Source organism: Pleurodeles waltl, chromosome 3_2 (assembly GCF_031143425.1).
Source record: "Pleurodeles waltl isolate 20211129_DDA chromosome 3_2, aPleWal1.hap1.20221129, whole genome shotgun sequence".
Lineage (NCBI taxonomy): Eukaryota > Metazoa > Chordata > Amphibia > Caudata > Salamandridae > Pleurodeles > Pleurodeles waltl.
In genome coordinates, this window is record NC_090441.1 from 8,753,387 (window position 1) to 8,768,590 (window position 15,204).

Genomic DNA, 15,204 nt, shown 5'->3' on the forward strand with positions numbered 1-15,204 from the left:
CTGGTACTCCTGGGGGCACCAACATATACTTACCCACTGACTTCAAGATTGTGTTGCAAGTTGCAACCAGCAATCTTGCAAGCAGCATGGGATTACATGAACTGACCTTTATGCTAGCAGGTCCATTTATAGCATTGTAAAATACAGATTTTGAATGAGTTTGATGTCACCTGTCTCATGAACAATAAATAGTGACTCACTCCGATTGGTGGCCATCACAGCAATAGTGGCCTGCATGGGACAGCAGACCATCATGACAATGGCTGCCTTTAAATAAAGCATTTATTTTTAAATGAAGCATGTTCTTTATGGAAAATAGGACTTTGTTTATTACAACAACAAAGATCATTTTTGGCAAATTTTGTCTGAGATTTGGCAGTGATCCCTTGGACCACTAGCTACTCCCCAACATGTTTTTTTAATTCACAAACGAGATAGGGTCCCAGAGGGACCCCTCCTATTTTACCACCCCCACCCAGTAGATGGTAACTTTTCAATGTTTTGCTACCACATTTTGGTTGCAAAACATTGATACACCCCATACCAAATCAATATTTGAAAGGGATGCCTACAACATGCCCCTTCCAAATTGTTGGGATCTCAATTACATTTTAGGAGACATTACAAATTTACTGACTCCTAAAATGGAAATGATGTATTTGAAAAAGCATATTTGCGGTCTCAAACTCTGAACTGAAGTGATGGCGATCGTAAAAAATGCTTTGTGCATCTGGCCCCACTGAAAGACACCAGTAATTTCCCAACTTGTTGTATAGCAACTTCTGTAGTACAATGAAATAGTTTTATTATGCCTTTATCTCAGTCAACGTTTTTGCCAATTTTTTATATGTCAGCTCTTTTACAACATGTGGTGGTAAGAGAGTCATTTATATTACGGTTTTCATCCATTGCTACATGATTATTTAACTCCTCTGTAATATCTCAGGCACTGGATGACCAGGATGTTGAAATGACATCAAGCAATAAAAAAACATCAAGTTTTTTTGTCTCCCACCCTTATAGCCAATGACAATTCAAGTGTCATCAAACAAAATTAGCTGTAACATGCAGTCTTAACGTGTCTACTACAAATTCTTTGGTGGCATCAGTTACCAACTGTTGTGAGATCAGGAGAATCCTAAAGATTTGTATTTAGCCTGTCAGTGTCACTGAAAATGACCAGAAAGCCACCTAATCTGAACAAAAAGCCTTCTGGTGGTGGCAAATTGTAGGAGGCAGTTGATAACCAACTAATGTACACTTCCTCTCTGACTTCTGTAAGTCCAGAGCTCTGTAGTAATGAGGTCCATAACCGTCTACTAATAAGTTATTTATTCTATGCACATCTGTACAAGGATGTATACAGCATCATATATCCACAGGACAGCACCATCCCTGACTGATGCCCACATTCCACATCACCATATATATATGAGAACTCCCCAACATTCTGCCCATTCTACAGTATTACTGATATTTCATTTAAAGGGGCTTATACGCTATTTCCTACCCACTACTACACATTCCTTTTCCTTAAAAAACTTACTTAAAACAGTACGACTAATTCCCTTATATTCTGTAAAAACACAAAAAATAATTAATCATAGGCAACATTTTCTAACGTCTTTGGTTTTCTCAAAATTCTTACAAATTCACTCATTCGTCCTCCAGGATCAATCCGATTCTCTTTTCTTTCCTCCTGATGCACCATTCTATTCCCATCCACAGTTTCATTCACACTAACTTAATCCATTGCTCAGCTATTCTCCTCCGAACGTACTGCATTGTGGCATCTCCAAACACCAATACCTATTCATCCCTACCATACCCAATTCACTTTCCACAATTCTTTCTTTGTCACTGCCACTCTTAGCAAGGGCAATGCAGCTTGTATGACAAATACTGCCATCTTTCATTCTTCATAAACTTTCTCACTCTTTTAGGACATTGAATCTGCTTTCACTTTAGACACTTTCCTGATCAACTATACATGTAGCCATTGACCTTTTTTAAATGTACTTCTTTCACTCTATGTTTAGTATCAAAGTAAGTTTTATTACACACTTGACAAAAGTTCTAATTGCCATCACTATAGTAGTATTCACCTTTTAACACACCTGGAACTCAATCCACCTAGAGAACACATCCCCAAGAACCACAATGTATCTACAAGTGCCATCACGCCATGTAACAGGACACATAGGTGGTCATTACAAATGTGACAGTGTGGCCTGCCATGCCGGCGGTGGTGGGTAAAACCGCCAGCCGGCATGGCGGGCCACACCGCCACATAAAGAACCCCATGAGGGCCGCCATCGGCAGCCCTCACTCACCGCCAGGCTGCCTCCGTCAGGTCGGTCAGAAACATTATCCGACAGGGCAGCGGTGCTGCCCCTCGGATAATGATTCCGCAGCGCCAGGGAAAGGCTGGCGGAAGGGGTGCACCGGGGCACCCCTGGGGGGCCCTGCACTGCCCATGCGCTTGGCATGGGCAGTGCAGGGGCCCCGGTGCAGTGCCCCATCGCGCAGGTCACTGCCCGATTTTCGGGCAGTGATCTGTGTGATGGGTGCAGCTGCACCCACCGCACAGAGGCATTGGTGGTGGTTACATGGTGGTGGTTTGGCCAAACCACCAATGTCATAATATGGTGGTATGTACCACCAGCCTGTTGGCGGTACTACCGCCACTATTACACCGACGGCCGGGGTCGTAATGACCCCCATAATCCTCAATACTTTCATGTTTCTCCTGTTGTCTTTGAAAAAACACGTAGCACGTTACTGCAGTACACACAGTGGGGGCAAAGTCTTTATCCAGATCCAAAACTGCTCTTTTGAACACATCAGTATCACCTGCACTTCTTTCTAGTTTCTGTAGTTGGTTATAAATATGTAAGCCTTCTGGCCCTAGTTATATATATATAGCCTATATAGGTGGTCTCCAATAGGTAGTTATAGTTAAGACAATGTTTCCATAGAAAAAGCATTTTTGGACTTGCCTATATCTTTTGCGTCGTTTGATGGATTCTCATGAAATTTTCCCAAAAAAGTGTGCTGTGATTCTTGTGCATGGGGAGTTTTGGGGTGATCCCTCAAGTGGGGGCTGAGAAAAAGTGGGGGTCAAAAATGTGTGTTTCTCATGTTAATTTCCATGGGTGTTTTGAACATGACTACAGGCCTGGCCGCTGGACAGAATTACACCAAATTTGACAGAAAGCTAGTTTCTGTTCCTCAGATTGTGTTTTGGTTATTTGGTGTAAATCTGTTTAGTAGTTTATGAGAAATTAAAGAAAATCCATATTTGTATATCTGAGTTTGCAAATAATTTGTGAATAATCGTGAATATTTGTGAATGTAAGAACAAATAGAAGCGCTGTTATTGGCTGTACACAACCTGAACAGAAAGTTGCAGTCGCCATTTTAAGGTCCCAGAACACGGTCCCCAGGGCTGAATTAAAAATGATAAGTAGCATAAGGGGTTAGGGTGGATGTTCCCTGTGTCCATGGGTGTGGTATAGGGGTATTTGAGGGTCAAATTAGAGGTTTAAAATGATTTTTCTTCACAATGTGTGATATTTGTGAATATTCGGGAATAATCAAGAATAATTGTGAATAAGAAAAAAAAAACATTCACAGACTCATTGATACACTAATTCATTAACTCATACATCCACTCAGAGACTCATGTGCCCACTCACACACCCACTCAGACACTCATGCACCCACTCAAATCCACTCAAACTCACACACCCACTGTCAGACCCACTCAGACTCAAGCGCATCTACTCACAGATCCACTAAAAGAGAGAGGCTCTGCGGCCATCTCCCGCTGTGCATGGCTAAAGGCCATGTGCGGGGTGGGGTTGGGTGGTTATAAGGGCTTAGTTGAAGGCCTGGCCGTGTGGCCAGCACCTGCTGTGCATGGCCGAAGGCCGTGCGTGGGGGGGGTTGGATTAACGTTTAGTAATCAAAAATGACTTTATGTTAAAAAACATAGACCTTCACTGAAAAAAAAAAACAAAGGTTACAAGGACATTATAGTGAGGTTCTGAACTTATTCGTATAAAACACAAAACCATAGAAATTCAGCTGTTATACTTAGTTATTTCAAGCAACTATAACTCACGCTCTAAGGTAATTATAACTTGTGACTTCACCATGCAAAGCTAATTACTCCACATATTATATCACTGATGAAACCTTCTATGGCATCTTTGATATCTGCAAGATTTGCAACAAACTTATTGGTGAGAAAATTGTGCATGGTGAGGGCACAAGTTATAGTTTCCTTAGGGCATGCGTATAGTTACTTGAACTTAACTCTAACTATAACTGCTGAATTTCTATGCTTTTGTAAGAGTAAATTCAGAACCTCACTATAAGGTCTCTGTAACCTTTGCTTTTTTTTGGTGAATATATATATATATATATATATATATATATATATATATATATATATATAGAGAGAGAGAGAGAGAGAGAGATATTTCACCACATTCTACCCATTAAACAGTAATACTGAGATTTCATTTAAAGAGACTTGGGGCCCCATTACGACCGCCAATGCTGCGGTGGCGGTCGGACTGCCGCACGCCAGGAGGTCAAACTGCCACGTTAAAACCCTGGCAGTCAGACCACCAGGAGATTGCAGTCCCGCCAGTAACATGGTTCCCGATGGGCTGACAGCAATCGGAGTTGTGGTCAGCCACAGCAGTGCTGTGTTCAGCGCCACCAAGCTGATCACAAGTCCAGTTTCTGCCAGCCTTTTGATGTTGGGGTCCTTACCATGAAAAGTCTGGCAAAAACCCAGTGCTCGAGCCACCCTGCCCAGCACCCACGGAATGTGCACTGTCTGCTATAGCAGAAAGTGCACATTCAGAGGGTACTAGGGGCACCCTCTGTGTGACGACATTGGCCTCGGCTCCATGAGGAGCCGAGGCCAATGATGCTGCATGGTTTCCGCTGGGTTGCCCAGTGCAAATCTCGTAATGGGCCCGGGGAGAGCCTGCCACCTCTGTGGTGGTCTCGTCTCCACAGAGCTGGCAGGCTGACAGTCGGCCCATCAGCCTCATTATGAGACGCTTATACTCAATTTCCTACCCACTACTACAAGCTCTAACTGGGCTAGATTCCTCCAGGTCTCAGACCTGTTAGTAATTAAAAATGAACATTGAAACAGGTCCCTATCAGACCCTATATTTATGCCCTTATCTATACTAGCAAATAACAATGATCGATTTCTGAACAATTAATGTATAAAAGGTTCAGGTATTCCATTTCAGGGATTTAGTTCCTATTTATATTTCACATTTTTAACTAATTCTTGCATCAAAATACTCGTCAGGCGGCACAGTTTATATCATAAAAAAGTAGTTTATGTGTTTAAGCCATGCCCTTCATTACAAAGGCCACTCTCCTCTTTTTGAATCCCACTTAAAGCCCTGAGTAAGTCAGCTTTATGCACAAAATAACTCACAGGACAATGCTTACAGAACATTTATTTTCTCCATTGACACATAGGGCCTGGTTTAGCTCTTGGCAGAGGGGAATACTGGTCAGAAATGTGACAGTTATCCAGTCCGCCTTATTATGATCTCATGATAACATATAGAGATCGTAATAAGGAGGACAGGCCATCCGTCACTTTGGTGATGGAGTATTCCCTCTGCCAAGACCTAAATTAGGCCCATAATTTCAGAATTTCTTGGGCAGAAGTCTTCACAGCAGCAGTTGACTGTGATTTGTGGTCAAAAACCTTCTATCTTTGAGAAAACCCATTTATTAGTTGATGGTGTCCGGGCTCGTGCTGGACTACAAACAAGTCCTAAATCTTCCCACATGCTGTCAGGTTTGTTAATTTAAAATTCGTTGTATTTTATCGTGCTTTCTTTGTTCCCTTTTCCCTTCTTTTCTGGTTGTCGGTGGGTTCATAATGAGCCCTCAAGCTCTTTGAGGAGGTGGCTTTTTTCGGATGGGTCGGAATGGAGAAGATGACCAGCTTCTGGCAGCAGTATAGAGATACCTGTGTCAGGATGGGTTGGGTTTGAGAGTGGTGGAGGGACGTTCAGGGTGACCCACATGAACTCCCCAAAGTGTATACAGAAACCGCAGTGAGTCCCAGCACTCTAGTGCCATTCCAGGCAACCAGCCAGGTTGCTGGTTGCATCCTCTGAAATGCCCATAAATCCCAGTTGAGCCCCAAGGCTCAAGTTCCACACATAACATGAATTTGACCTCTCTCCTCATCAAGACGATGCAGAAGTATATTATAGGGATGTCTATCCCATAGGTATAACAGGGCTGAATGTATGGCAGATATATTTTATGCCTACAATAAATCTAAATTGAACATATCCTTAGTGGTAACGCTGAAAATCTAGCATGGCTTTAGGCTTCCTGGACCTTTGTTAGGTAACGTTGGGCTATTTTAGTGACATATACTTGAATAATAAAAACATTTAGAAACTGGAAAGTGTGTGGCCATCTTGGTTAAGCCAAAGTGTGGAAGTGAGATTGTTTGAAGTCTCAGCTTCCCCACTGACTAACCACATAAAGTATCAGAACAACCCTGCAAATACAGTCCTACCCTTAAAAAGTTGCAATAAACATTCAAAACAGATTGATGAGAAAATATGTGACATTGAAAGACCTAATGTACAAATAAAAAGTGTGTACGAAGAATAAAGTATCAAATGTGTACAAGCTGAGTCGTGAAAATAAATCTAAGAACGTTAGAATGATTGTACTGAATAGTATGTAGCATTCTAAGGTAATGTAATGCATTTTATATATTTCTAGGATTCTGTTATCGTGGTTAATAAGAAGAGTTGACAAATAAAATGTACATATGGCGTAGGAGGTTATCGTGTTGATAATGAAATGATTAACCAGCGTCATTTGAATAGTTTACACAGTTAGACTTTTCAGGGATCCTTAGTAACGATTAGGTACTTAGTGAGAGAAAAGCCCCGCGCTTTAGGTCAGAACCCCTTGGCAACACAGTATGGAAGCTGCAAAATCACCATCTGTAACAAACCCGGAACAAGTTGGCAAATGGCTAATTTTAATTTAATCTTTCAGTTTCAACGTAATGACGGGAAAATCAGGGACAAAGCAAGCATTCCCTCCCCCTCGCCAGCCCCCACACCACCCCCTCCCGTACTTTCTTCTCACCACTTTCCCAACAGGGGATTTCCAGGGCAGAAATTGCTGCCGCAGAGCGGGTGTCGTGGATTTTGAATTAAATGTAACCCCGGGGTGTCGGTGCCAGGCAGCCACGGCAGGCAAAGTTGTAAATCATGGCAGCGGGTTCTGGTTTTGATGACTACGTCCCATCATGTTGACATTTAAACTATTAATTAATTAGGCGCGAACAAGATGAGCTTTGGAATGTTCCCCTTCGGATAATTACCACAGGATACATTCATTACTGTAATGAACACACAGGATAGGGCTTCAAACCCTACTGTAGACCGCCGCCTCTTCGTTTCCCTCCTGACAATGTTGATGCAATTGTTAAAATCAGGGTACGATTCTCTGAGCTTTGCGCGCGTTTCAATCTGACATAGATGTCAAATTAGCTTTAATTGTGAGAGCAAAACTGCTTTCCTTTTCTGAAAAGTCGGTCCCACTTTGACTCGGAAATTGACTTATTCACATTAAAATCTTTTTGTGAGTAAGTCTACGACTGCGAATGACGTGGGTAGGCGGTATAGGACAGAAATGCACTGTGGGTGTAAGTACACCCACACACATACATTCTTGTGGGGTTTCACCTAATGGTTCCAGACCCCTTCCACACCTGGAAAAGGAAGGAGATTTGCAAACTGTCAAAGGCTGGAGCAAATTCCTTTCCAGGGTGAGTAGGGAAAAGGAACATAACTAAAATTGGTTGGAATGCAAGAGAAGGGGTTTCCCCATGGATGAAAAAACACAAGCATTTGCAATGCAATGGGTCTTGCGTTTGCTCCAGTTAGAGATATTAGCATTGTAAACTCCTAACCGGACTTTTCCTGCCACAGAACCTGAAAATGAAAAGGAATACAATTTCACATAAGGGAGTCAATTTAAAGCGCCACGCCATGACGTGAAGGTGACTATTCAGATCAAAAAGACAGGTCCGGTTTCGCCTTTGCATAGTAATGAAAAAAAAAAAGCATGATCGCGCTGTGTAAAACCTTGAATTTGCGAAGGAGTGCTAGGATAAACAATAGAATTAAAATGGTAGTCATATAAAGTACTCGATTAGTGCCCAGCGAGATCACGCTGCCTATGAAATAAAGAGAAAAGGTAGTCCAGAAACCATACGGAAAACATGGAACCTTGTATCTTTTCAAAACTTGGCCAGTGCTCTCGAGGAGGGCTAAACACTGGAAAAGGCATGATGTATGCATGTCTTTCACTAATGAAATCAAGCAAATTTTAAAAGGCAAGCCCACAAACCAATTAAAGTGATGGGCATGACATGGGCGTTGTTAAAATCCCACAGAGAGATTACAACAAGGACAGAGCACTTGCGCGCTCAACCCTAAAAAAGAAGAAAATGCATTTGGTCTTGATCTGATAACTTTCTCACATGGAAATATGTGTGCATGTATATACATGTATTTTTCCACGACCAAAAAATAAAAATAAAAAAATGCTTTCCTGGAGTACTAATGGAAACATTAAATTGGAAAAAAATTGTGATTTCTAAAAAGTTGAATATTTGTTTTTTGAAGATGGCTATTGATCACAGATAAGTTTCAGTGGTGCACTAAATTTGCTCAGATGTTTTCCTTCTACATAAATGTGTAGGACTCATAAATAAATTGCAAGCTTCTCTCTGCAAATATGTCCTCATGCCCTCCAAAAGACATTGGTGAAGAAATTGTATATTGTCTTTGAAGCAAGCATTTGTGTTATAGTCACTATTAGCTCCGAGCACGAGGACCTTGGCATCTTTCCAAAGAGAGTAATTAAATCTCTTCCGCTGTAGGTCTTTTTTAGGTGATGTCATTAATGATGTGATTGAAAATATCATTAATGATGTAATATGTGAGGGCATAAGCAGTGCATGGAGGGCCGTGCAAGTTATAGTTGACGGAGTAAACGTAAACTGTTGAAGATTTTTTTTTTTGCTACAAACTAACTGTTTTACCTAAATATTTAACCTTCCTTTAATCTTTCAGTTTTTCAGTGATATATATGTCTCTCTGTCTCTTTCTCTGCCTCTCTCTCTCTCTCTTTATATATATGTGTGTGTGTCTATATATATATATATATATATATATATATATATATATAAATGTATGTATGTGTATACACACACACACACACACACACACACATATATATCAGTTAAAAAAGCAAAGGTTAAAGGGACGTTATAGTTAGGCTCACATTTTAAACGTACAAAACCATAGAAATTCAGTTGTTATAGTTAGAGATATCTCAAGTAACTATAACTCATGGCCTAAGGTAACTATAACTCACGCCCTCACCATGCACTGCTAATTACCCCACAAATTACAGCACTCACAACATGTTTTATTACGTCACTGATAATATCAATGTAATATTTGCAGCACATTTTTTTTACAAAAAACTGTGCATGGCGGGGGGCGAGTTATAGTTACCTTAGGGCAAGAGTTATAGTTGCTTGAGATAACTATAACTATAACAGGTGAGTTTCTATGGTTTTGTACGTTTAAAATGTGAGCCTAGCTATAACGTCCCTGTAACCTTTGTTTTTTTCAGTGACTTTCAAATGACAAACACAAACGACAGGCCAATCCCAAAACCAGTGCTAAACAATGAGCTAATGCGGTGCCCATTATAATTTTTTTTTATAATGCATTGTTGTCTACTTGATTTTTAAAATGTCAAGTAAACCTTTCAAAGTGGTTCTCTGGGTAGATATAACTTCACAATAATTTCATTATGTACTGTTTTTAACTTATGCAAATTACTGTAGTTGATACTGATATTCTAAATATCTGTTATGTTATTGTCTAGGACGGTCTTCAAGGACTCCAAGATGATGCTACTGCTGAGGAGGGCATGGACCGTCCTGTGGAGGGAGGGGTGTGAGTGGCTGCTAGGAAGACTGGGAAGTCATTCTCAATGTTAACTGCTACCTTTTTATTTCCTTGCTTCCAAGCACAGATGTCAATCCTTTTATACATTAACCAGCCTCCAATCGTTTTGTTCAGCCTCTCTGCCATTCAAATTGGTAGAAAAGGTGCATTGCTCAGTGCTCACTCATACCTACACCCCACTCCATTCTGTTCCAGCCATCCCACAAATTACAATCCATCTTGGCAAGTGCCACACTTCTCCCACACTTACTGTGTAAGTGTCTACTTTTCATGGCTTCTATTACTGTTTCATCGTTCTACCTTCCATTAACCATGCAACTAAGCCTAGTACATGAGTGATCAACCAACCTGTCCACAGCCAAACGTAACTCTAGATCAAGCCCTGACGTTTTATTAGAACTTACCTTATCCAATACCTGTCTGCTCCATAACCCAGGTATAAAGCATATGTGGTAAGTCTAATACATTTGGACTGGAAGGTGTAGTGTGAAAATCTGCCTAGACTCAACGCAGGACCCAGAAGAGAGTAAGACAAGAGCAGTACCATTGGAATTTATGACATGCTAGTAGTTTTCTTAAATAATTGCTGCCCCGCCAAATCAGCTCCATTAAAATTACATGATATATAAATATAGTGGAATAAATTGGGCAGAAAATATTTTATGCACTGTAGTTTTTCAAAGACAATATATATTTATATTTCGCAGCTCAGCCATGTTAATACCACATTAATTGTGTGTTGAAAGTGACCGTCATCCCACAAATCTATATTAAGTTTTCCTTCATTTTGGAAAAAAAAAAAAAAGATTTCCTTGTGGCAGCGGTCATGGATTAATCCATACAACGTAATGCACTATATGAATTATTTATGGCAAAAAGGGCCCAGTGATAAAAAATGACATTAAAAAATCCAGTGTCCCTACAAGACCAGCCATGTTACTGTCTGCCTGTAAAAATCAGTGTTTGTGTTCAGTACAGTTCATTTTCTTTTCATCTTTCTTTGGATCATCCAGTTTCTTCCTATGTAGGCCATACCCCGGAGTTAGGATACGAGATAGACACTCAACGGTGTCTTCACAAGATAAAAGTAATTGCGGTGAAGTGCCACCGAGTGGTGGTCCTGGAGGAGGATGCGGAGGTGGCCTCCACCTCCTCAGGTCAACAGCTGTATGAATCCCAACCATGCTAGCATCGCCACAACAGGTCGCTAAGGTCCCGAGCCAACACTCCTCAAACACAATGTCCGCCATCATGTGTCCTTTAGGAAGTCAAGAAGTGCCAGCAATGAGTGTGGCAATACCCATTCTCACCCCTTTAATATCTTCATTAAAGTTAGCAACGCCCACCCTCCCATCAGTGATAGTTACATACTTACTGCCCTTGCCCTACCCGCTATAATAATTGTCCACTAATGGTGTTGACCAATACAGAGCTAAGCAACAACAATCCCTCCTTCCCGTCCATAGAACTTCTTTTCTTACCTGAGTACAAAACAAGTGATTTCTGCTACCTTCCTCAATTGGCTCAATACCTTAAAGCTGGGTTTTCCTAAGGGCCTCCGTAATGCTGGCGGTGGATAGCCCACTGCTAAAAGAGAAAACATCACAGGAAAAACAATATTATTATTATTCTAAATGGTATTGGTGAACCTGTCAAAGGATTTTCATTCTGCATCACAGACTACTGGACTGAAAAAAATCACAGAGTGAGTGGAAGTACAAGACTATCATGATAACACAACATCTGGTAACATAACATAGATTTATTTACTAAAGTAATCACAATGGAGTCTCAATTTTCAGGGCTCAGGAGAAGGTTACTTTGGTAGAATCCATGGAGTATAGAGTGTGGTAAAAATACAAAACTAAGAGCACATTACCTATCCTTGCCCAACAATTGTTGTAATTCATTCTCTGTACTGTGATTTCTCTTCTTGTCTGGGTAGGGGTTAGGAGAGGTGTTGTGGGCAAATTTGCAATTCTTGGTAACCTCCTCCTCCAATAACAATTGGTGTAGCTTTAACCACATTTTCTCCATCAAGTGTGAGATTTGTTGATGGTGGAAGATAACGGCGTAATAGGGCACACAACCTTAGTGAAGAAGGTTAGGGGTTCTATGAATGGATATGTAGGGGGAATTAGGGAAAAATGAGAGATATACAAATACAACATTTATCTAATCCATGAGCAGCATATGACATGACATCTGCTGAGGAAAGAAGAGGACCATTAAGTTACCAAATTCAAACAGACTTTTTCTTTATCAGCCCCCAAACTCTCAAGTTAGCTTTTAGTTACCAAGGCTAGAAATAGGGAGACAGTTAAAAATATATTTAGAATTATACAAAAAATATAGCATATCTAAAGGGATGGTGTACATGCACTCTTCTGGCATTGTCTGTCTTGGGTGCAGGCTGGGCTGAATCTCTGAGCAGCAGTGTTATAGTGGTTCCTTGCAAAAGAGAAGGGCTGTGAACTACAAAAAGAAAATAATATTGGAGAGTCAATGTAAGCATGGTCCATAAGGAGTCACTATCAAAGGGTGCTTCATAGGCTGGCGTAGTCATGTACTATTAACTAAGAGCCAATCTTGTATTGTTCCCAGACAGCTAAAAAGCTGCATGCACCCGGCTGATTAGTGATTACAAAAACAATAAAAAAGATTTTGCTTTGCCCATCAAGTGATATGGCCAGGTCACAAACACTGAATTAGAGTTTACCACTTGAGCCACTAGTCTACATTTTCTACTCAATGTACCTCTCTCTTGCCCACAGAGGTAGGCCTGTAAGCCCTCTTGCTTCCTATATAAGTTTATAGCCATTGGTCCTTCCTCATGCTGCTGTCAATAGTACATTAAGGTTTATTCCAAAGACAGACTGACTTGTTGAACAAGAAAATTAAAACAAATTGAGTATTAATTTAGGTAAACTGAATGGTGAGAGAAAGAAATAGAGACTATGGACTATCGTTGGCAAAAAGACAATCAAATAAAATAGCTATTCCAGTGACATGTGTAAGCCAAGCATTGATCCAGAATTATCACCCAAACCTTATGTATCAAGTTTAGTTTATCTGTAAAGACTCCTCCACCCATCACATAAATCATCACCATTTGGTATTCATTGATGCAAGTTACTGGTTGCAAATGTGCTGTCCATTTACCTATTTATCTCTCCCATGGAAGCATCATGCAGTACAGTGCAGTCTTTTCAATTTTCACTTGTAGACCCAGCGTGAGACTTACACGGAGGAGAAGAAGGGGAGGCATTTTCCTGTTCTTTTTATGAACAGGGGCTTCTGTTGTAGACTGATACCAATGCTCATTTCAAACTCTATGGTTGAACTGAAGTATGAATTAGTCTTTCTCACCACTTACCGGTCAGTCAGCCACAACAAAACATTGCTAATGGCTGGCATAAGTTTACATCAGCTAACTTCAGGTGATTATTAGTTTATACGGACACTATAATCACGCTTTTATTGACTCATAGAATAATTAGCTGCTATAGTATATAACTATATATTTATATATCTATTTATTTAGTCTATCTAGTCGGCGAATGAAGTATTCATCCACACATAATTTATTTTCTGTGTTCTAGCTAGCCTATCTTCACCTATCATAATAGACATTTTTATGCCTTCCTATGAGATTGAAACAGCCACCTGCTAGCTGTATTGCCCAAACTGACATGAAAGAGCATACAAGTAAGAATGTAAATATCCATCTATTACAATTAATCCCACCTTACATCTAGATGCATGTCTTCATAGAATTGGGACAAGGAGCTTAAGTAGCACTATATAAGGCACCCTGTTATCGCTATACACTAACTATTGGATCATCTCGGACTATTTCGATCTAACTACTATAGCTATTTTTAATTCTTAATTATTATTTTCACATTTTTTCATTTCTAACTTTTTTACCACTTCTAGTCGAATGCCCATTCGTATCTTCTTTAGTATCTCCTGTGTTACAATAATGTGTGTTTTCATTATTCACTCATTTCTTTATTTCTACACATACGTTAAAAAACTAAAGTTGGTGACTTTCGGGACGCTAGCAGTAATATAACTGCATATAATTATATATATCTTTCTTTATCAGATGTCATGACTACACTATCCTAGCATATCCAGAACCTATTGCTAACTTGACCAGAAAGTCTGGCTGTCAAGATTAGACTATTACTGTACTGTACCATTGGGAACGGCCCTGATAAAGGTGACCTAAAATACCCAGGAACACTGAAACGCGCATAGGCCTCTGGACCCCTCGGTACCTTTTTGACAGAGCAACGTCATTATTGTTTTCTTTCAATATAAATTATTCTTGTATCAGAACATTGAATATTCATGTATCCTTTATTGAGTATTCTTTCTTTTTGTACCAATTTGCTATCATTGAGAGTATTTTAGTCTTTGTTTGTCATGTGGTAAAGTACGCACATTCTGTGGAGTGCTTTTCTCTTTTGTATTGTTTCATTGTTTTATTTCATCTAGTTTGAATGTGGTGTGTCTGAGTAAGGTATTTTGTTCTTTTGACATCTAATGTGTATTTTACGATTGTGTACATTATTTAATTAAAGTATATATAGATGTGACAAAATATTGTATCGGTGCTTATCCATTTATGTCTAACAGCTTAGTATCATATGTTACTGATAGGTTCGACTATATCATGTTGTCTTTATCTGTACCCATAGGGCTCTATTTCTGAAGATTATTATATCTTCAGTTTTATTAATGTAGCTCACTTAGTAGTTTTCTCCTACATTTATTATTTCCCTGACTGAGCTACGCTTATTCTAGCAGGGAACCCCCTTATAGTTATTCTATAAGCCACACACAAAACATATGAATATTTTTTAAGCAGTCATATATTTATGTTGTTGATTTCTGAATTAGAGAGGAAAGTAGAGTTTGCCCTCAAATTTATGGGGCCCATCCGGAAGGTGATCACTTGCCATACTTGTGATGTCGGACCAACTACCTTCATCCAGGGTTGGGTCTCAAGGGGCATTATAATTTTTTGTTATGAAGGCTTTGTTCATTTTAATCATTGTCAATCTCTCACATTTTGAGGAGAGGAAGTGGTCCTTCTGGCTGCGACTATTGTCCT